General features: G+C 33.0%; 1 protein-coding gene across 6 annotated transcripts in view; it reads left to right on the top strand.

The window, feature by feature from the left end:
* Positions 1-22,933, top strand: part of USP15 (ubiquitin specific peptidase 15) — a 153,379-nt gene that overhangs the window by 104,767 nt on the left and 25,679 nt on the right. For 2 of the 6 annotated variants that reach the window (XR_012482537.1, XM_074269772.1), the window contains one exon: positions 15,238-15,384. The exons of the other annotated variants lie outside the window; for them this stretch is intronic. The gene's annotated coding sequence lies outside the window, so the exon portion shown is untranslated. Of the gene's footprint in view, positions 1-15,237; positions 15,385-22,933 lie in introns of those variants that run through there. 6 annotated transcript variants of the gene reach the window in all.

Genomic DNA, 22,933 nt, shown 5'->3' with positions numbered 1-22,933 from the left:
CTTGCTTATCTCTTTTGAATTATGTCTGTTTTTTATTGTTGTCTTCTATGAGATATGAAATCATAATTGCTGCCTCTTCTTTTTTGAAACGTAAGTTTTGATCCAGCTCTTCATTTTACTTTTTTGTGAATTTTTATTCAAATCTTTCTTATAAAGTAGGTAGATGATACAATATCTGTATGTTGGGCTCAGATTAAAAAACATCTGAGTTCAAACCCTCCCTTTTTCATGTATTCACTGTGTGGCTCTGGAAAAGTCCCTTTAACCTTTCTCAGCTTATTTTCCTCATTGATAAAATGAGAATACTAATATCGCTGACTTTACCAAGGTTATTTGAGGATCAAAGGAGATTACATGTGTTTAATATTTTATAAATCTTAAAGTATTGTATAAATTTTGGCTGTTGTCAGTACCAATTATTGTAAATAATATATTGTTTTTTCACTTTATCCATTCTACTTTCCATTTTATGGATGATATTCATTTTCATGGTTGTGATTATTGTCTATTTTGCTCTGTCATATTCTTATTTACTCTTTTCCCTTCATTTTACAAAGAAAGATAGTGAATGTAAGTAACACTCATATCATTTTAGTGACCTATTTCCTAATGTTACTCTTCTCTTTACCTTGAGACCTCAAAATCACTAGTTTTTATAATTTAAGATTTTTTTTCCTTTTTATTCCTTCTTTATAATTTATCTTTATAAATTGGAGTTTGTTTTGCTTGTTCCTATTCCTGCCTTACTCTTTCTTCCCGCATAAATTCTCCTCTTTCCCTACTTGTTTGCTACTTTAATATGTTTAGTTTGTGAGTTTATCCATTTGTTCGACCTTACTTTGTCCAGTTCAGGGAGAAAAAGTAATGTTCTTCATTTGTTTTCTGCAATTAACCTATCTTTCAAAATTGTTCCTTTTGTGTATCCCAATTTTGAGAAGTAGTTAATACTCTCCTCTTCTTCCTCATATCTTCTCTAATGTATTCCTTTTCTCTCTTAAGATCATACAAATAGAGTAGAACCGACTCTCAAACCCTATTTGTCTTTGACCCTTAAAAACAATAGAATTCTGAATAGATATTTTTCTTTTCTCCTATTAAAATGTAAGCAAATTGTCAATATTTAGTTCTTTCCACTTTTTCAAATGTATTTTCTTTTCTAGGTTTCTCTTGTCTCTTGAGTTTATGTTTTATAATTTGTACTTAATGTTCTTATCTTTTCATTGAGAATACTTGAAAATCTCCTGTTGTATTAAAGGAACTTTTTTTCTTCCCTCCTGTGATATTATACAGTTTGGCAGCATAAGTTTTCTTTTTCCCTTGTTTGCCTTTTGGAATATTGTATTCCAAGATTTCATCTCCTTTATTATTTAGCATAGTCTTATAGATCCTAATTGTGGTTTCTTTGATTTTGAACTCAGGATATTTGTTTTCCTTGACACTACTAATTCACTGATTTTCACTTTACCCTCTGCTTCCTATAAATATGGTTGAAGTTTTCTTTTTCCTTATTGAAATATATCCAGATTTTTTGTTTGGTCATGGTTTCTAGGGAGCCTAATTTTAAAAATAATTCTTCTCAAACTTTTCTAAGAATTCTTATCTCCTGGAATCGCTACTTTTCATTCTTGGTGGGGGAGAAGGAGAAAGAGAGAAGGGAGAGGCAGATTCCATTACTTGGGTAAAATTTTCTACTTTTACATCCTTTTTAGAGTAAATAATAGAGACTTTCAGTTCCTATGTGACTTTTCATATCTTCATCTTAGAAGCCACCTTTTACATGTACAAAACACAATATCATCATCAAATGACACTGGTAGGTAAAGAAGCAGAAATACTACTTTAAGGTTAGCAAAAGTAGCGGACCTGATTCACAAAGAACGCTTTTCCTAGAAGAAACCAAGGTTTTTTTGAGCTGCTTAACAATAAGATTCCAAGATGTCTCAAAGAGGGTAAATTTTCAAAGAATATAATTGACTTAGTATTATTACCTTCAAAAGATGACTAAGAAGCCAAATAACTACTAACTCATTTGCTTACTCTCTCATGTGTTAGTCATTATGAAAATGACTGTGCAGTCTTTGATTTAAAAAAATATAAGAGAAGGAACAGCATGACTTTTACAGATAACAGAAAACCAATGTTTCATAATCACATGGTTGAGAGTATAGAGAATACAAGAACCTATGTTGTTAATCATAAAATACATTTGATTCAGTAGATAAAATCACAGCTTTAAAACTTGCCTTAAATGAAATGTCATATACACATTCCTTAAGATTGTGCAAGATTCCCAGAGAGATTCAGCAGCAGGACTAACTTTGTTTTATAGCTCTTCAGTTTTCAAAAATTAAGGTATACATCAACAGAAATACATGCTATTTTAACAATATTTCTCAGTGTTATGTCTACTATCCAAATAAAAGGTATTTTATACAGAAAAAAATCAGAACAATAACTTTTATAACAAAATATTGTTAATCTTAAAAATCATCCTTTTTATTAAAACTCATGTTTTCATAATGCAATGATGAGTCATCATTTACAAGAAATAATGATGAAATGTATTGTTTCTGCCTCTGGCCAAAGAGGTATATTGAACTACAGAGAATTGGTCTATTTTCAGACATACTCAATGTGTTTGTTTTGTTTGACTGTTCTGATTTATATACAACGGGAGTGCTTTTGGGCATGGAGCAATTGGGAAATGACAGTGATATGGGAAAAAAAAAAAAAAACATCAATAAAACATTTCTAAAGGGAGGAAAAGTATTTCACATAATGGCCCAGATTATGAATGAGCAACTGTTTGGGACCCAGCTTGTATGAATATATCGATACTTAGGAGGATATGACAAATGGATGATAAACTAAAACAAGAGAGATTTAAAAGAAGAGAAGGCTAAGGAGATTTGGTGAAATTTCATAGCACTTTCAGTGAACCCATGTTTATTGACACACGAGCTCATATCTATTTCAGTTCTTCTTTGGCTCTTCATGAGTTCATAAATTAATTACAAAGAAAATTTTTTAAAATAGATGTCTGATTGGGTCATGGAAAGATATATGGTACATTTATATAAACTACAACATGTATTCAATAATGATTTGTGTGTGAAAAGTGGCATTAAAAAACTTTTAAATTTTCATGATTGGAAAGTAAGGTGTATTATCATATTCTTTGAGGTACTGTCCTAAATTACTTCTCTTTTTTCCATCATTCTTTTAGAAAAAGGAGTCTACATTAATTGCCTCTGCTTTTTCATTAATAAAACTCTAGATTGCCACTTAAACTGCTCTGAAAAAGTTTACATTGGAATGTAAATTTCTTGAAAATAGGGGATACTTGGGTGTTGCACAGAGGGAAGTATACCATCTGTAACATTGTAAGAGTTTAATAAATGTTTTTTGGTTGATGTTTACAAACCTAAAGCTTGTAAAGTACTAAATCCACTAGTCTTTTTTTTTTTTTTTTCCCCAGTCCTCTTCTTTATTGACCTCTGCAATATTTGAAAGTCTTGATGACTTTTTCTTCCTAGGTACTCTCTTCTCTCTGGGTTTTATCCAGCATTGTACTCTTGATGGTCCCTATCTGACATTTGTTGGGTCTTTTTTCTGTGATTTCCCTCCCTCTTTTATATTTTTCTATTGTTGATATGACCAGTTTGCATGGTTTCTATTTTCTTTCCAGTACAGATCATTTCCAAATCTTTATCTAAGACGTTATTTCTCCCAGGCTTGAGAGTATTTTGTAGATCCTATTAATAAAACTATAGATCACAAAACTCTCCAAGTGTACTAGTAGTACATCTCATTCAAAGCAAAGTCATTTTCTAAGGTGATTGGATAAGAAAAACTAAGTCATCCTACCCATAAACCTCTAGGGTTCATTCTTCCATAAGTACAGTGGTTAAGAATCAACATATCGAGGAACACATACAAGGAACATGTGTGGCCAAGGCAGCTGGCTCCTAAGTGCTATAGTACCTCAAAGGCTTTTCCCATGAAGTTTGTCACTGCTGCATCTGAGCTGATCTTCCAAATTCTGCTCAAGAGCTCTCCACAGCAGCTCAGTCCTTGACCAAATGTAGTGAATTTTGCCTTGAATTCCATAAACTGGCTCTCCCTTCTGCTTTTAGAATCTCTGCTCCCTACATCAAATAGCTCAGCTCACTAAATTCTTCTCGAACAAATACACCTGGTATGAGCAAGTCCTTCCCTGTTCACCATCTCCTCAACTGCTCTTTGATAGAAGTTCAAGAAACATTCCACATAATTGCCCAGTATCTCATGCATCTCAAGCTATTCTGAATGGAATCAGAGCTCACAGACTTAGCTTTTTAAGTGTCATAATTGTAAGTCAGTACTTTGGTTTAATTGCCCCAGTTCCTAATTTGATATTACTGGCCCTAACATATTATAATAGTCTCCTCTTTCTGTCTCAAGTCTCTCCCATCTCTCCAATCTATCCTTTCATCTCCCAAATTGATATTTCTAATGCACAAGTCTTGAACATGTCACTTCCCTGTCCCTCCCCCCAAAAAATCCTTAATAGATCCATTCGAACAATAGGATAAAATAATAAAAATAATTATTTTTCATGTAAAGTACTTCACAATCTTTCTCCAATTTATCTTTCTATATTTCCCAATATCTTATAAATTCTACATTGCAACTAAAATGCCCTTCAGGATTTAGTTCAAATGACATCTTTCACAATAGGACTTTTCTGTGATTGTCAATGTTTCACTCCCTCCCACCCATAACAAATTATTTACCTATATACTTGTTTCTACTAACAAGATGTAAGCCCTTTGGGAACAAGGAGTATATCATTCTTTTTTATTCTCAGCACATATTAATAAATAATTGGTGAATTTAATTAAGTTTGACCCATCAAGAACAAAAGATAAATAGCCCATATGTGTATTGCAATCCACAAGATACTTTAAAACCCAAAGGAAAATCTCTATCTCTTGGGATAGATTTATGGAAAGATATAAATGAGTATTACACTAAAATATATGTTGCGTTCTGTATCAATGTAAGCAGTACTCACATATGGAAACCATAGATCCATCAAAGATTCAATATATTTATGAATTTACCAGTTTCACTATTTTAATGACCTAGAAAAAATAACAACAAAATTCATATGGAAGAATAAAAGGTCGAGAATTGCAAGGGAACTAATGAAAAAAAAGTCAGAGGAAGGTGTTCTAAGTGTACCTGATCTAAAGCTATATTATATAGCAGCAATCACCAAAACCATTTGGTACTGGCTAAGAAATAGAACGGTAGATCAGTGGAACAGATTAGATACAAAGGACAAAAAAGGGTACATCTATAGCAATCTAATCTTTGACAAACCCAAATTACCAACATCAGGGACAAAAATTCATTATTCGGAAGAAACTGTTGGGAAAACGGGAAATTAGTATGGCAGAAATTAGATATGGACCCACACTTAACACCATATACCAAGATAAGATCAAAATGGGTCCATGATTTAGGCATAAAGAATGAGATCATAAATAGATTGGAGGAACAGAGAATAGTCTACCTGTCAGACCTGTGGAGGAGGAAGGAATTTATGACCAGAGGAGAATTAGAGATCATTATTGATCACAAAATAGAAGATTTTAATTACATCAAACTAAAAAGTTTCTGTACAAACAATACTAATGCAAACAAGATTAGAAGGGAAGTAACAAATTGGGAAAATATTTTTAAAAGGAAGGGTTCTGACAAAGGTCTCATTTCCAAAATACATAGAGAACTGACCCTGATTTAGAGGAAACCAAATCATTCTCCAATTGATAAATGGTCAAGGGATATGAACAGACAATTCTCAGATGATGAAATTGAAACTATTTCCACTCATATGAAAGAGTGTTCCAAATCACTACTGATCAGAGAAATGCAAATTAAGACAACTCTGAGATACCACTACACACCTGTCATATTGGCTAAGATGACAGGAACAAATAATGATGAATGTTGGAGGGGGTGTGGGAAAACTGGGACACTGATACATTGCTGGTGGAGTTGTGAAAGAATCCAGCCATTCTGGAGAGCAATTTGGAACTATGCCCAAAAAATTGTCAAACTGTGCATACCCTTTGACCCAGCATTGCTGTTATTCGGATTATATCCCAAAGAAATACTAAAGAGTGGAAAGGGACCTGTATGTGCCAAAATGTTTGTGGCAGCTCTTTTTGTTGTAGCTAGAAACTGGAAGTTGAATGGATGTCCATCAATTGGAGAATGGTTGGGTAAATTGTGGTATATGAAGGTTATGGAATATTATTGCTCTGTAAGAAATGACCAGCAGGAGGAATACAGAGAGGCTTGGAGAGACTTAAATCAACTGTTGCTGAGTGAAATGAGCAGAACCAGAAGATCACTATACACTTCAACAACAATACTGTATAAGGATGTATTCTGATGGAAGTAGAAATCTTCAACATAAAGAAGATCCAACTCACTTCCAGTTGATCAATGATCGACAGAAATAACTATACCCAGAGAAGGAACACTGGGAAGCGAGTGTAAATTGTTAGCACTATTGTCTATCTCCCCAGGTTACTTATACCTTCGGAAGCTAATAATTAATGTGCAACAAGAAAATGGTATTTACACACATATATTGTATCTAGGTTATATTGTAACACATATAAAATGTATGGGATTACCTGCCGGGGGGGGGGGGGAGGGAGTGGAGGGAGGGAGGGGATAATTTGGAAAAATGAATTTCAAAAAAAAAAAAAAAAAAAAAGAATGTACCAGTTTCATAAATGACCTACAATAATCAGTATTGTGAACATAGCTTTGTTAGATGTCTGGTTAAATCTGTGACAGTCGATGATGTATTTGTGTGAGTAGGAAAGTGAACAGTTTGAGAGTTTTAAATACAAATCATACCTGATTCCAAATTTACTCATGACCTTGAATTAAACTGGTCATGAAATTGCTTTTGAGAGAGAGAGACTGATAATGTGTATAACTAGAATTCTAATCAAGTTATTCACTACTGTTTCTAAAACAATGGAGTTAGTTTTTAACATACTAGGACCAAAATACTTTATTTTCAAGTTGATTATAATAGTTTAGCATTTATGTGATGCTTTAAGTTTTAAAAGTTTTTTAATGTATTCTGTCTCTTATTTGATCCTCAAAATAATCCTGTAAAAGGACAGGATTTAATTGTCTTTGTTTTACAAGATTGTTAATTCTACTACTTATTTCAACATCATCCTCTATTGATTATTGAAAGAGATGTCAGTAAATAATGCAGCATAATATCCAAATGGTTTTTTTTCCACTTTGTTTTGCTGAGACAATTGGGGTTAAGTGACTTGCCCAGGGTCACACAGCTAGGAAGTGTGTTTGAACTCAGGTCCTCCTGACTTCAGGGCTGGTGTTCTATCCACTGCGCCACCTAACTGAGCCTCCACATGTTTTTTAAAGGCAAATGGCAGGTGTATCCCATGAATTACAAATAAGAATCATACATTTATTTTTTTAAATCACATTTATAAGTTCATTGGTGTAGGAAAACCTTGAGAGGAACTAACTTTTATCCATGCTTAGTAACTTAATACCTTTAGAAAATTGTACCACTAATTGAGAAGTTAAGAAATTTACTCAGGGTTTCATAGATAGTATTTGTCAGAGATAGGTCTTGAATCCAGGTCAGAACTCAAAATTCAACTGAATTCCTAATCCAGTAGCTCATTTGGTTTTATTTATATAATATGCATATTATATTTAAAACAATTGAGCTATTACATTATGCCTTTTTTACTTCCCACTCAAATACTGCCTGGTCACCCTATCCTCAGTGTTCACTCAATTAAGAATGAAACAAAAACAGTCAAGGTATGCAGATTTCCATACTGGCCATTTCTATATAAATATAGATAGGTAACATGTTGATATATCCCTTTCTGTACTTTGAGTCCCTCACCTCTCGGGAGTAAAATATTATGCTTTCATCATTAGTCTTCTTGAAATGTGATTGGTTACTTTATTAATCAGAGTTTCAAAGTTTGGTTTTTTTTTGTTTGTTTGTTTTTTTCCTTTACATAGTTGTCATTGTATAAATTGATTCTCTTGGTTCAGTTCACTTTACTTTGCATCATATTGCACAAGTCTTTCCAGATTTCTCTGACACTAGCTTCTTCCTCAATACACAATAAGCATTCTGTCACATTTGTGTACCAAAACTTGTTCATCCTTTCCGTAAATGATGTGGGCACTCCTTCAGATTCATATTATTTACCACCTCAAAAAGAAGATATACATCCTTAAAGTTCGTTTTACTTAGGACTAATGTCTCCTTTAATCTATCCTTCCTCTAATTCTCCCTTTTCCTCTTATTTCCTGTTAAATGAAATTTATTTCTGTACCCAATTGTATATATGTTCTTGCTTTCTTTGAGCAGTTCAGATGAGAACAAAATTTAAGTTGCTACCCTCACCCTTTCTTTGTTTGCATAGATGTAATTGTGTTACCTAGCTTTCTTTTCCTTTCCCTCTTCCCTTCACCCCCCCCCCCCCAGTGCATTTTACTCCTTTCCCTTCTCTTATTGAGGTCATCAAATAGAACAATTGGAGGGGGTGTTTCTTTATTCATCTAGCCTCATCCTGACTTTAGATTTCATGTTGGGGCTAGTTTTTGCACACTTTGTAGAGGGAAGGCCTAGGCTGGTTCAACTGCTTCTTTGTTGGGATATTCATTGAGTTCTCAAGGACACGTTTGACTAAAGATCTTCGAACTTTGAGCACTTTACAACAAGTGATCTAATCCTTTTTTATTACTACACACTCTTTGAGCTCAGCAAATTCTTCACTTGGGTATGGGTCTGAACAAGTGGACTGCTGCTGAACTCAGTCACTTACTAGTATACAACCAACTGGGCAGTGTTGCTGGATAAGAGTGACAGAGCTTAAGAATCCCTTAGTTCTAAGATTCTTGCCTTGGTTTTTCATTCTGAGTTATAAGAAAGACCTGAGATCCTGCTCTGCTCTTAAAATATGAAATATGAGCCATACCATTGCTGCTTGCTCTTGAACTTGCTCCTTCTCAGCACTCTGTCTCATTTTTGCCCTGGTATCAGTCTGAGACAACCTATTATGCTCCTTACCTAACCCTGACTTAAGCATTTGAAGATTTCTCTTTGTGTCTCCCAGTCCTCACCTGGAATAGAAATGATTTTTTTCCCCCCCTTGGATTTCCTCATCAGGATTCAGTCTGATGCCTTTTTAGGGAAAGGGGGAAGTTTTCATTTTGACTCTATCTCTTTTCCACATCTATGCTATATTGTTCCTCCAGATTGATAGTTTCTCTGATGTTGGTTTCATTTTAAAATACTAATACTAACAGTCTTTGACCAAATCAATATGTTTATTTCCTCCAAGTTGCCGCCCATCCATGCCTGTTATATTCTATAAGTTCCCCACATGGCGGAGATACCTTACTTGCTAGAGGCCCTAACCTCTTGTTCTCTCAGCATCATAAGAATACCAGTAGCACTTATGTTCATTAATCATTCCATTTAACCAATACCCTTTTTTCACTAATATCTCTTTTGACCACTTCCTTTTGATTCTCCTTTGTAATTACTTTTTGATGTAGTATTGCAACTTACTCCCACCATGAACCTTTTTATTCTCACCTGATAATTCACTTTCAGTTTTTCGGGGATTGTACTGAGTATTCCATGTCTTCCAGTCATATAATATGACTAGAAGAATAATTTTAAATTTTCTTTTTTTTTAATTGCCAACATTTTGGATCATTTAAAAAAATTTCTTCAAAACCAGTTTTATATTGGACCTAAAACAAAAAGAGCAACATAAAGAACAGTAATACTTTGAAGAGAAATAAAAGCCTTTCTCTGAACTTAGATATGGCATCTGTAAAACAATATTTTATAATAATCCCAAAATACATACCGTTTAGAATTCATATTATAATGAATTATTTGTAATGAATATTGTTAGATTTCTTGTAGAAAAATGTTTAAAGCAAAAAAAGCAAGTGTTAAATATTTCCTCAAAGCTCTTCTAATCATAAGAGAACAAATTTATTTAATACGAAATCAAATACCACATGCTAAATTATCATTTCTTGCATATGTCATTTGTTTAAGAATTTTGCATTTTTTCCTTTCGTATTCACACCACTGCTTTTAATTTAAGTGAATATCAGGCATCAGCATCTGATATATTACACAGGATTAATATCTTGATTAACTAGAATGTTTAGAATGAAAATTACTATTCCTTTGATCACCAAAATTCATGCACTTCCTCAATATAATAATCCCAGATATTAATTTCATTCCATCAACGTTTGTCAAACACCTGTTGTGTCCAAGGAACATTGCTGGGCTCTAGGTGGTCTTTTTAAATTTTAAAGATTTTTTTAATGACATAGGATGAAGGAGAAATCCAAATAAAATAGTCTAAGAATATTTCAAAAGGAAAAAAAAGAATACATTCATGTAAGGAGAATAAAGAATGGACAACCTCTGATCTGCTCCTGGAAGAAACATTCTGAAAGGCAAAAATAAGGAGAGATTATATTCCAGGCATGCAGAATTCCCTGTGAAAACTACTAGCAGATAGGATATTGAGTTCAGGGAATAACTGCTTGTCCAACACAAAAAGTATATGAATGAGGTAATATGAAATAAAATCATAAGGTTGAAACAAGATTATAAAGTATATTCATTCTATCATATTATAAATTTATATGGAAATGGTGGTGGTGGTGGTGGTGGTGGTGGTGGTGATCTTTTTGTTCTCAAAGAGGACTATGACATGCTAGTAATAGATTTTAGTGTGGGAGGGCTGGGCAAGGTCATCTGTTTCACTTTCCCCTGCAGAGCCATCTGGGTCCAGTGGCAAGATTAGTTGGCTATGTATTGACTTTATTCCTAGGGAACAGGATATGCGGTACTGATATGAAATGGGTTTGGGTTATTGTTTTTGTTTTGATGGGGTTTTTTATGCTTGCCTGTTTTAAAGATGAGAGTTACCCCAAAAAATGAAATTTTCGTTGGTAATCCAATTTTTGCAAACATTTATTTAGTTTTTGATTTTAAAAATCAGTGGGTTCTAAATCTAAAAATCACTTTTATTCTGTGTAAGTAGAAACCATTTTCCAAATATACTTCTTGCTTAATGCAATAAACTTCTGTAATATCCTTTCTTAGTTTGCCTGCAACAGACAAGCAACAAAGTGTTCCTGCAATTTTGCATATGTGTGAAAATTTCTGTGAAAGTTCAGTGAACAACTGATTTGAACAGTCCAATTCGACTTGAACATGCAGTATATGAATGGAGTAATAATATGAAATAGGGCTAGAAGGAAGGTTGTGAAATCGAACTGTCAAATGCTTAATATGAATATTCATTCTAATATGATACAGATTTATATGTATTATATGGTGTCCCAGAATCTACTGTAATCAATTGCTTCTTTGAAGTGATTTTTCTAATTAAGCCATAGTACAGAATTTTTGTCCCTAAAATGCCAGCATTCAGCTATATTGAAATAAAATACACAAAAGTGTATTATGAACTATTACCAAAAGTCAAACTTCTAATTAAGTTATTTCTGTTTAATACTATTTTACTCTTTAACTTTTCACAAAATTTTCACATTTTTCATCTCATTTTCACAAGGTTATTATGAAATGATATTGATGATATACTCTTTTATAGAAGAGGTTAAATCTTATTGTGATTCTGGTTAAAGAAAGTCATGCAAGTTAATGGACGACCTGGTTACCTTAAGACTTAATAGTTAGGGAGGGAAAAAGACTTAATGGTTAGGTTTCAATTTAAATTTGAATACTTTTTTGTTAAAAAAATAATAATAATCAGTTTTTATTGGTCTAAGACTGAAGGGGGTAGCGACTGAATATAAAAATATGTAAACTTTGTAAAATGTTTTCATGTTGATACCCAAGTAGTAGGGTATAGTGGAAAGACAAATGGATCTTGAGTTAGAGGACCTGAACTTGAATCCTCAGTAAGCATTTCAGAGTTTACATAATCTAATGCATAATATTGTCTCCTTCAAAGTGATATATTTAGGAAGTTATTTGCCAAATTTAATTAGTGGAACAATTGTTGCTTAAAACATTTTTCCAACTTCTCTTTTGAAATTTCAGAATCCCAGCACATTTTATGAATTTTTAAAAATTACTTTTATTATATCATCATTTCTGGATATGTCCTTCAAGTCCCTTTTCTAATGCAGATTTTTTTCTATAAACTAAGAAAAATTGTAGAGTGGGAAATTTTATTAAATCATGGAATCCTTTTGATTGCAGTGATCTTTGATTGCCATATCTTTAAAATGTTTCTCTATTTGTATGCATCCTCTTCTTTCTGTTTATTATTATTAAGAAACTATTAGTCTCACCCTAGACCCTGATTCAAATTATAATAGACTTGTATAGATACAGTAAGTCATTAAATGTTATTAGAAGCTTAGATTATAATGAAAAACTATTTCAATCTTATTCCATATATATATATACACCGAGTGACACATATATACTTAGTTCAATGTGAGATGGCTGAAAAGAGAGTGGCATATGAATAGAGATGTACATAGCATAATCCCTGCCCTCAAGAATTGTTTATAAATGTTTTCTACTGATGCCTTCATGACTACACAATTAGAAAGTAGAGAGTGAAGTCACACCATTAATATAAAAAGGGCATTAGGGAACTTCTCAGAATTGTTAATATTGATATTTTTTTGCACAGAGTTTGCTTTTATCAATTTTTTTTTTTTGCTTTGATCAATTTATGTGCAAACAAAACTACTATTGTTGTTGTTTAAATCAAATTTATTAGCTGCCTACTATGCATATGGTACTGTGATGGCACAGAGAATACAGAGACAAACATGAAACATTTCCCACTCTCAAGAAACTTACTTCCATTGGGGGAAATGGAGATATACAAGAAGGAAATGGAATACAAGAAAATTCAGAAAAGGAGGGCAAGGGATGAGGTTCTGAAAGCAATATGAAGGTGAAGTTAGGAAAGACTTCACAAAGGTGAAGGTATTATTTGAGCTTACTCTCGAAGAAAGGCAAAAATTCTGAGGTGAGGAGAGAGTACATTCCAGAATTAAGGAATGTTTTGTGCTAATGTGTGCAACTGAGAAAAAAGGAGTAATTTATAGAAATGAAGAGTCCAATTTGGTTAGAGAGCAGGGTTCCTAATGGAGAAGAGTATTATTATAAGGCTAAGAAGCTATAAAAATAGAATGGCTGTCAGAGTAGTACATAAGAGAGGCAATAGCAAAGAGCCTGAAGGTGATTGTGAGATGTAATACCACTAAAATTTGGGAAAGAGTCGTAGATGGCTCCAAAGTTTTGAGCCCAGGTATCTAGACATTGTGGTGTCCTCAACAGCAAATTCTTAGAAGATAATGATTCTGTTTGAAATGCCATGCTTGAAATCTTCTCTCTCTAAAACATTCAAGAGAAGATAATTGGTAGGCAGATACTAATAGATACTGATAATTTAAAGAGAGTTGACTAAATGTCTAGATTTGAAAGCAGCTGCATGAAGATGGTACTAGAACCCAAAGGGGCTGATCAAGATATCTAATAAAAGGGCATATGAAATAAAAACAAAAGTTCTCAAAGCCCTAGGCAGTAGTACAGTAGTACAAGAGAATAAAACAAGTTGCTTTAGATATTAGTGATTTAAAATTGAAAAATCATTGGAACATCATACTAACTTGGAAGTAGAACAGAACTATTTTATTGCTTTAAATATGGGCTTGCATAATAGAATGTTTTGGAAAATATATAATTGACTATGTTGCTGAAAAAAATAAAATCTTCAAAAACTATTGCAGTGTCAGGAATACTTACATACTTAGTGTTAAAATTTAAGTTGAGTCACAGCCTACATAAAACTTTCTTGCTGATGATGTTTTCTTATTAACACCACCTTGGCTTTTAGACTAGTTTAATCAATATTGTACAAGTGACTCCATCTCAATATTTGTACATTTAGAACTTTTGTCTCTATTCATCAATTTGTATAATAATCATTGTTTGCTTTAGATCATGATAGTGATGAATGGGGCCTCCATGTGTAAAACCTGACAGTTATCTTTGGGGTGAACTTAGAATTCTCATAACTCAGCCTTACAAATGATATTTTTAAGATCACACTAAAAAATTTTAGTAGTGTGAAAAACTCCTCTGCAGCGACTCCCATTATTAGCAAAGCCATTAAGTGATGAAATATATCAGAAAACAAAATTAGATAAATATTGTTATGGTATAGGATTTTTAATAATTACAAATAGCATGAATATTTTGGGGGGGAGTTCACAGCTATAACTATACTAATATATGATAATAGCAAAATATTTTTGCCTGATCATCAGTCATGTTTCTAAAACTTTACTGATTACATAATTCTTAATTCTTAAGTTATAGTACTTTCCATGCTCTTTAATTGGTAAGTTGTTGTAGAAAATTATAGTAAAAGTAAAATGAAAGAGGCTTATTCTCCACTCATATTTTACTTTTCTTTTGATGGAGGAGAGAGGTACAATACAAAATGATGGTGCTACAAATGGCTTTGCACTCAAAAATTTGAGGAAGAATTTGAATATTAAAATTTTATTCAGATTTTCTTTTTCTAAAAAAATAATTTTAGAGAAAAGAAAAAACTAGTAACACAGAAATATAATGATTTTATGGTTTCCTTGTCAAGCAAAGGCTTTAGGTTCATGATTCTTTATTTTAAAATTTTACTTTACCATTTCATTTTATATTCCCTCCCTTATTTCATTACACAAATAATACGGCCTTCAAGTTAGAGTACACCAGCTTTTCAGACTATTGTTATCATGACACTTTAGAAAGACAGTTCATGGAAATGTTACTGAGGTGTCAGATCTGAAAATGTTTCTTCATCCTTCCATCCCCTTTAAACTCTGGGGGAGGGGGAGGAAGATTTTGCTTTTAATCATAGAATTGTTGGGGTTTGTTTTATCAAATTTAAGTAAAGTGATTACCTTTTAATTTAGATCAGGTTTTCATTTTTATTATCAGTGGGAAGATTTCTCCCCCTTCCCCCAAGGATTGTGAGAGATTATTTCATTTTGATCAGTTTGAGTTACTCAACTCATTCAAAAGCTTTAGGTAATCAAAAATTAAGTTTGTTTTCTTTCCTGTTCTAGTTACCGGTTTACTAAAATAGTGAGCATACAATGATCACTTGAGAATTGGGCTTCTGGAGCACCTGAACAGAAAGGGAGTGGTTCATATTCAGCATTACAAAAGACAACTTTCTCTTTTTGAAGGGGATTACTTTGACTATTTTCCAGGTACTGGGGAAATTCCAGATTCATTACAAATTATTGGGATGGCTATTAATTACTCATTTCCTGAAATATAATGGTGTTAAAGATTTGAGTTTTGGTTATATAATAGAACTATATTTGAATCCATGAATAAAAGTGGGTATAGAATTTATGGGAGAATTGTGAAGCACACACCAGAGCATTGTAAATCCAGTCATATAAGTCAGAATGTATTTAGTAAAAGAAATGTATAGTATACTACATAAGAATAATAAGATTTATGTATGTATTTTTGTATGTGTGTATAAGGGGAAAACTGTTTCACTTCTTCATATGTAGTAAAATAATAATGAAAACATCATTTATATTTAGAGTATTCAAATCATATTCAATGCTAAGATCAAGGTAGAAAGTTTTATGTGGAAAATGTCATAAAGAGGAATTAACCATTAACCAGTGGCTTAATTATATATTTATTCTTTTTTAAATACTCTGCCTCTTCTATTTATGTTCAACTACTTAACAGAAGAGTCATTGTTAAGATTTTTGTTTCTTTAGAAAAGTTTTCAATTAGAATATTGAAATGCTTGTTTTATTCCAGGTTGATTGCAAGGAACATTCATGTCATATCCTTAAAATAATTTTTTTCTTTTTTTCCCAATTACTTTTCTTACAAGTTCTTAGGTCAACTGCTCAAAACTTATTTCCCTTCTGCAGAAAAACTATATTAAAGTATTTTTAATTCTCAAGCATCATGACACTTCTGTTGGAAAATGCAGAAATAGCTACATAAAAGGAGCATTTCTAAATCTGTCTTGATGTTTAAAATATATAAAGCTTTAAAGCATTACATGTGCATGTATAGTATGTGTAATATTATATACAGTGTTGATTTGAAGATAGGTAGAAGGTCTTCCTATTTCACCTAGGCTGCGGTAGTCCCTCCTAGGCCCAGTTCCACTGCTAATTGGCATGGAATCTTTGACATGCTCAGTTTCTGACCAGTTCACATTTCCTTAAGCAGTAAGTTACACCCCTTTTTCTGTGCCCCACCCACTCCTGGGTCCCAACACTTTGGTGCCAGACAGTGCAAACATAGAATTAGCTTTTGTCCTATGGAAGCTCAAAACTTTTGAACAGGGGCTCTGTCAGCCTTAACTTCTCCAGTGATCAGGGATCACAGTCATGTGCCCCTATGTCTAGCTATACAAGAGTTTTTCACATTGGTTTTGTGAAGTAAGTAGGCCAGGTGCTATTTTTACCATTTTACAGGTGGTGAAATTGATTCAGAATGAGGTTAAATAATTGTGTTCATCAGTGTGATAATACATTGAGTCATTGATGAAGCTAGATCTATATAGAGCCTAAGCTTTCTAACTGTTCTATCTCCCAGAACTGTTCTTGGAGTCTTTTGTTCAATCTTTAGTGTGTTGGGAGACCAAATTGAAAATTTTCCAGAATATGTTTTTCTGATTCCTTAAATCTTTTCCAATTCTCTTACATCAGTTATTGTAACTTTCTTCTGACTTCTCTCCATAACCCAAGAAATTATTAATCGTGCCCTCAACCTGAATTAAATGTCTCATATTAAACAATAATTAGCATTTACTAAGCATCTGCTATGTTCCATATACTGTTCTAAGATCCAAGGATGCAAAGCCAAAACCAAAATAGTCTCAAGAAATCTCCTTTCTTCATTAAATTCAGATTTAATTTTTGTTATCCAGATTTTTAGCACTGAACTATTCAGTTTTAGGTTTCATTGTTACTTTGCATTTGTACAGTCTTTATTGTCAATAGTATCTAACTTAATTATCATGGACCAACAGAAAGAATTACAGAATAAGCATACTTGTCTTTGTACTTTCCATTTCCACCCCTGCATTCTGAATCACATAACTTTGAGTTTGGCTTTCCCCATAATGCCTTTCTTTGTTTTGCTAAACTTCAGACCCAATCCTTCTGCCTAAACTTTTTCTGCCAACGATTACTAATCTGAAAAATATTTATTAACAAGAGAAAACTAGAGTAGATCACCTTCTTAGAAGACACTTCATCCAAAGCTCTTGTTGGGACCACAAATTATATTTTGTAATACTTTTGACTTCTGATCTATTAATAAGCATAGGTAATTTTTCCACCACCTCTGGGTTTTGGCTGTGTCTTTCCTTGGTTCCAACTAAACCTATTGAAGAGAGCATACTCTGTGTATGACTATCAAGAAATGAATGAGACTTTTGTTGTTTTTAACCGACATACATCAAAATGTCTCTTCTATCTGATTTCATTTTGTGAGGCTGTATACTTACTTCAATGTTGTTAACTTTGCACAAAATATTTTGAAATTGTTGATCAGGCACCAAACAAAATAATTGTGCATATTTTATGGTTATACCTTTGTTCTTGTTGCTGTCATCATTATTGTAACCAAAAATAGTGGTATTTAACTTAGCAGATGTGATTCCAAAATTACATTTGTTCATTTGGCCTTAAGATTTGCCACCATTGAGAATATTCAAAAGAATGTTGCAAACTGAATACAATTAGAAAAAAAAAAAATGTTTTGATGTTTTAAGCTACAGCAAAATCATTGGAGAATACACACACACACACACACACAAAATCATTGTAAGTCTATAACACTCCTCAGCTCCTCTGGGTTTCACCACTGTTACCCTGCAGATGACCCCAAAATCGAGACCTCTAAGGCCAAATCTTTCTTCAAAACAGTGGTATATAGCTTTCTTGCCTACTGCTTATCATCTCTTGAATGTTCTAGAGTGAAGTACTTTCAATTACTTAAATATGTTTGTTAAATTTAATTTCAGTTGCATTGTTTTATCTCCTATTAGTGGAAGTTGTAGGATCTAGTAATCTCTGTACAACAAATTGATCTTTTGTAAAGATATTAGCCTGAACTTTCATTTAGGGTAACTAAATAAATTTACTATCAACAATAAGGAATGGCTCAAAAAAACTGTATGAATTTCACTTATCACAAAACTTACTTCCTAATCAATAATACTGTTTGTTAGCATAATGCCTTATAGTTTTCATATACATTGAGAATTCTCAGCACTATCTAGTTAATTGCAGTTATTCCAATTTTGCATTTCCATTTTTGAAGCTAAGGCCAAGAGGGACTAAATTATTTCTTGGGTTCACATAGTTTGAATCAGAGAACCAACACTGGAATGTAGTCCGTCAGTTTCTTAGGTTTCACTGCTCTCTTCATTTCACCATTCAGTTTTATTCATTGAACTATTTTTAAATTTATAAAAAGATACAAATGTTTAGAATAAATAAGTATACCTTGTCCATTGTCATTGAAGACCAGAGATCATCTTTCTTTTTGTAGAGATTTAGAAGCTGCTTGGAAAAGGAATTCTTGTTGAGAAAGAAAGTAGCTTATATGACTTCTTGTGATAATTTCAAGGAAGTTTTTTCATACTTCTTTTGGATATCTAAGCATGGCATTTTTTCTTTTGTTATTATCTTAACGAGGGCAAGACAGTGTCAAACAACCTAGTAAGTGGAAATTGTCACTATGAATATAAAAGACTTGTGTAAAGATTTTCTGTAACAAAGATGATTAAGAAAAAAAACTTCAAGAGTGATAAAAGTACAAATTGTTGTATGCTAATCTTCCTTAGGGACTGCCTTCATTCTTCTATGGATTTTTGTGCGTGTGATGTTGTGCTAAAAATGAGCCATTATATGCAACTTGAAAAGATTGGTTTCATGGTGGTTTTAGAGACTATGACTTTGGACTTTTTTTTCTTTTAGTACAAATTGTCTCAATCTGTACAACAAAGTTGAAAGGGAAAGCTTGAATGTTCTAATGAATCTTTACATTGTAATGTAATTTTCTGATATAGTAATATTTCCAGGGCAAACGTAGGTTTAGACTTGCTTTATAAACTTTTATGATCTATTTGTTAATGAAAACTGGACTTGCTATGTCTAGTATCTACATTCAAACATTTGGGTTTTATAGGCCTATACATATAAGCATAATAAGGTACGTCTCACGTTAGTGATTTTTTTTGAAGATATGTAGTTTTTGGATTGATTTTTCATTTGTTTTGTGTAATTTTGACCTATTATTTCACCAATTGGGGGAGTTAAGGTCCTGATATAGAAACTCTTTCCACCAGTGTACCTGTTCTGCTGTAGTTTGTTTTGGAATATTGCTTTGGATCCTGTGAGGTTAAGTAATTGGACCAGGGTTGCACCCAGGATGGAACAAAGGCAGGACTTGATCCCAAATCTGCTTGATTTCAAGCAGCCTTTTAGGTCATCAGAAGTTGATCTTTAAAATTGAGTGTTGGTATTTAAAGGTAACGATTTGTGCTTGTGATTGAAAACAACCAATTTCTTTCAGAAAGCTAAGAAAATCACTTTGTTAGCAGTAGGACTTTTTTTGTTTCATATGCAGTTGAGACAGGTTTTGCCAAATATGTATTTATAACTCTGAAAATAGACATTGATCTTTATTCTGAGCTTAGAAGAAAGTGAGATAGACAATAAAAAGTAGACAATGGATTAATGAAAAATCAGTGAGGACATCTAAAAGAAATTGAATAGATCTTGCCTTTCATTTTTTGATGTAAACAGTGACTTATGTTTTGAGATGAATTCTTGAATTTAATTATTACAGACATAACTTGTGCATTGCCATAGCTTAGTATTATTTCAGGACAACGTACTTACTTGCCTTCTTTGTAGAGGTATAGAGAACTATGTTTGTGGCATTGCATATATGTCCTCTCAGGCTTAGGTTGATTAGTTTTGATGAACTGCTTTTCCTCTTTTTTTTTTTCTTTTTTTTTTTTAAGTTTTTTTGCTACAAAAGATGGCTTATTGGGGAGGGAGGAATCTACTTAGAAATTAAGATGACAAAAACAAAAGATAGGACAATTTTTTTGTTTTTGTTTGTTGTGGTGGTGGTGTTGAATTGGGGCTTGCAATTGGGGTTAAGTGATTTGCCCAGGGTCATGAATGACAATTATTAAAAGTTATTAGTCCCTGTTTTTAGTTGAAAACTTTTTGCAAAGTAAAAGATATAACTTGTGTGTACTTTGATTTTAAAAGACTATATTAAGTATTCATAGAATTTCATTTTAATTCTATAAACTAAGAGAGAATATGGCAAACTATAATTGATGATCATTATTATTAAACAAAAATGTCCCTGCCTTGTCTTTTCCAAATGATTCATAAAGTCACTGTTTAAGCCAATTTTTCCATCTCTCTTCAAATTTTATTTTTTATGTAAGCTTTTAACTGATCTTTTCAAACCTCTTAAAGAGCACCTTAAATTTTTTTGTTTTACAACTACTCATTTTTCTTTAATTGTTCCATAAAATATAAAGCTACTTATAAATTAAAGGAATGCACATAGTCTGCTGGTATGAGTAATGAATTGTGAAGCCAAAAAAATTTATTTCAAATCCCAGGTATAACATTTATCTGTCTTCCTATGTCTTAGTATCCTAGAAATCCCTTCGTTTTTCTAAATCTTCATGTCCTCATCTGTAAAATGAAGTCATGGATTAGACTGTCTCCAAGTTCCCTCCTAACAAAAGTACTGTGTACTTCTCTTAATTTGCCATTTTTCATATTTAACTTGGTAAACAGCCTTTAAGAGTTTCTATTGCCTAGACAGTCCACCTGTAGATGAGCCCCACTTACCCTCACAAAGTTTGCCCTCAGATAAGAGACTTACAGTTTGTACTAAGCTGATGCTTGCCTTTCAAACTCCCCCAGCACTTCTACTCTGCTGCCCCAGGCTTTAAGATCCCATGACACAAAGAATAAAAGCAGATCAGGATCCATCAGCTACTGCACTAATCAAGGCATGAAATTGAGGCTCCGCACAAAAAGTGGTAACACTGTCAATGGAGAGAAGAGGATATATTGGAGAAGAGCCTCTGTGGAGAACAGGAGAGTGAGTTGAGAAGGGTGTTAGAATGAGGGTTGCCTGGCAGTAGTGAGGGCCCAATTAATATACATCTGTGGTAGACCCAGGCTGACCCTTCATTCAGCAGCATATGTTTTTGAGCAAAAGCAAATATATAAATAATATAATAAGCAAATATATAAAAAATAAGCAAAATAAGATAATAAATAACAAAAACATAATGAGATAGTAACAGAAATATGATAAGGAAGCTAGAATTGATTTGGTTTACCAAACGGTCAACATGGAGAGAAAAGGAGAAATGGCCTAGAAATGAATTTGAGTGTAGACAGTTTTGTGTAAAGGAAGACAAGACAAGACAAGATCAGAGATACAATGACTTTGTGTGTAGCTGCAGTTAGGTGAGTAGGTTGAGGAACTGAGTGGTTAAAGTATTAGAGGGAGAATCAATGTATATGCCCTCATAGAAAGGCAGAAATTGGAGGAGAGAAAAATGATGTGCAAGATATCAAAAATTGAAAAAAAGGTAGGTGACAACTACCCAGGTTTTGATTGAGTGGTAGATATGAGTAGTGTGAATCTCAAAAGGAAAAGGGGTTACTGAGTGATGGAGAAAAGGGAAAAACATGGAAGTGGCCATGGGAAACAGAGGGTCTCAATCAGTGAGCTAAGGAGAATGAGTGAAAGTTCAGCTTGTATTGGAAAGGATGGCCAGGGAAGCTGTATCATCGGTGGAGATGGGAAAGACTGGGAGAGGGAAAGATTTAATGTGAAAGAAAATAACTTTTCCTATCAACTATGCATTCCAGAGGGCACAGTAGAAGGGCTGAGTGAAGTTGGTTTGGGACTTTAGACTGTGAGAACTGAGGGGGGTGGAATGAGAAATCAATAGATTTAAAGGTAGTTTAGATGATGTTCTATAAGAGTTCAGAGTCACTGAGATGTGGATGTTATGACCAGACATGAGAATGTTCATCCTTGAATTTACTCTCAAAGGACATGCATAGCAGAAGGTGGAAGACAGTAATAACCATCAGGTTGCGTTATATCTGTAGTCTAGTCCCCAGAAAAAATTTTCTAATGAAGAAACTAAGATGTAGGGAGTTCATGACTAGTAAGGGTGGTCATTTAGGTAGTAAGTAGAATTGGGATCTTTACACAAAGGCTTAAACTTCAGAACCATTGGCCTTTATACTTCACCATACTTCAAAGGCTGACTCCTTTACCCTTAAAAAAGTAGCAGGCACAAGAACTGAGAGTGCAAATAAACTGAATGTGACCTGCTTTGAAAATTTCTCAAAAGCAAGTGACAACTAACAGGAAAAAACCCTGGAAGCCTAATATAAACTGAATATAGTGATAAATAGAAAAGGTAGTTGGAAAGAAATAAATTTAGTTACTGAAAAATGAAAAAATATATTTAGATTAGGAAAGAGAAAAAGAAACTTATGTCATTTCTCACACATTAAAATTTGTTTTGAAATAATGAGCTATTTTATTGACAGTATAAAGAGCATCCCTATACAAAAAGAAGCAATCAAAATTAAAATTATCTAGTGGTAACTTGGAAATAGCACCAAATAAATAACTTATCCCCATCCTTTAAATTATCGTCTTGTTTTGTCCACTATCATCAAAGGGCAAGAAAAA

Source organism: Sminthopsis crassicaudata, chromosome 5 (genome assembly GCF_048593235.1).
Source record: "Sminthopsis crassicaudata isolate SCR6 chromosome 5, ASM4859323v1, whole genome shotgun sequence".
In the NCBI taxonomy this organism is placed as follows: Eukaryota; Metazoa; Chordata; class Mammalia; order Dasyuromorphia; family Dasyuridae; genus Sminthopsis; species Sminthopsis crassicaudata.
This window is presented reverse-complemented; position numbering and strand designations above follow the sequence as displayed.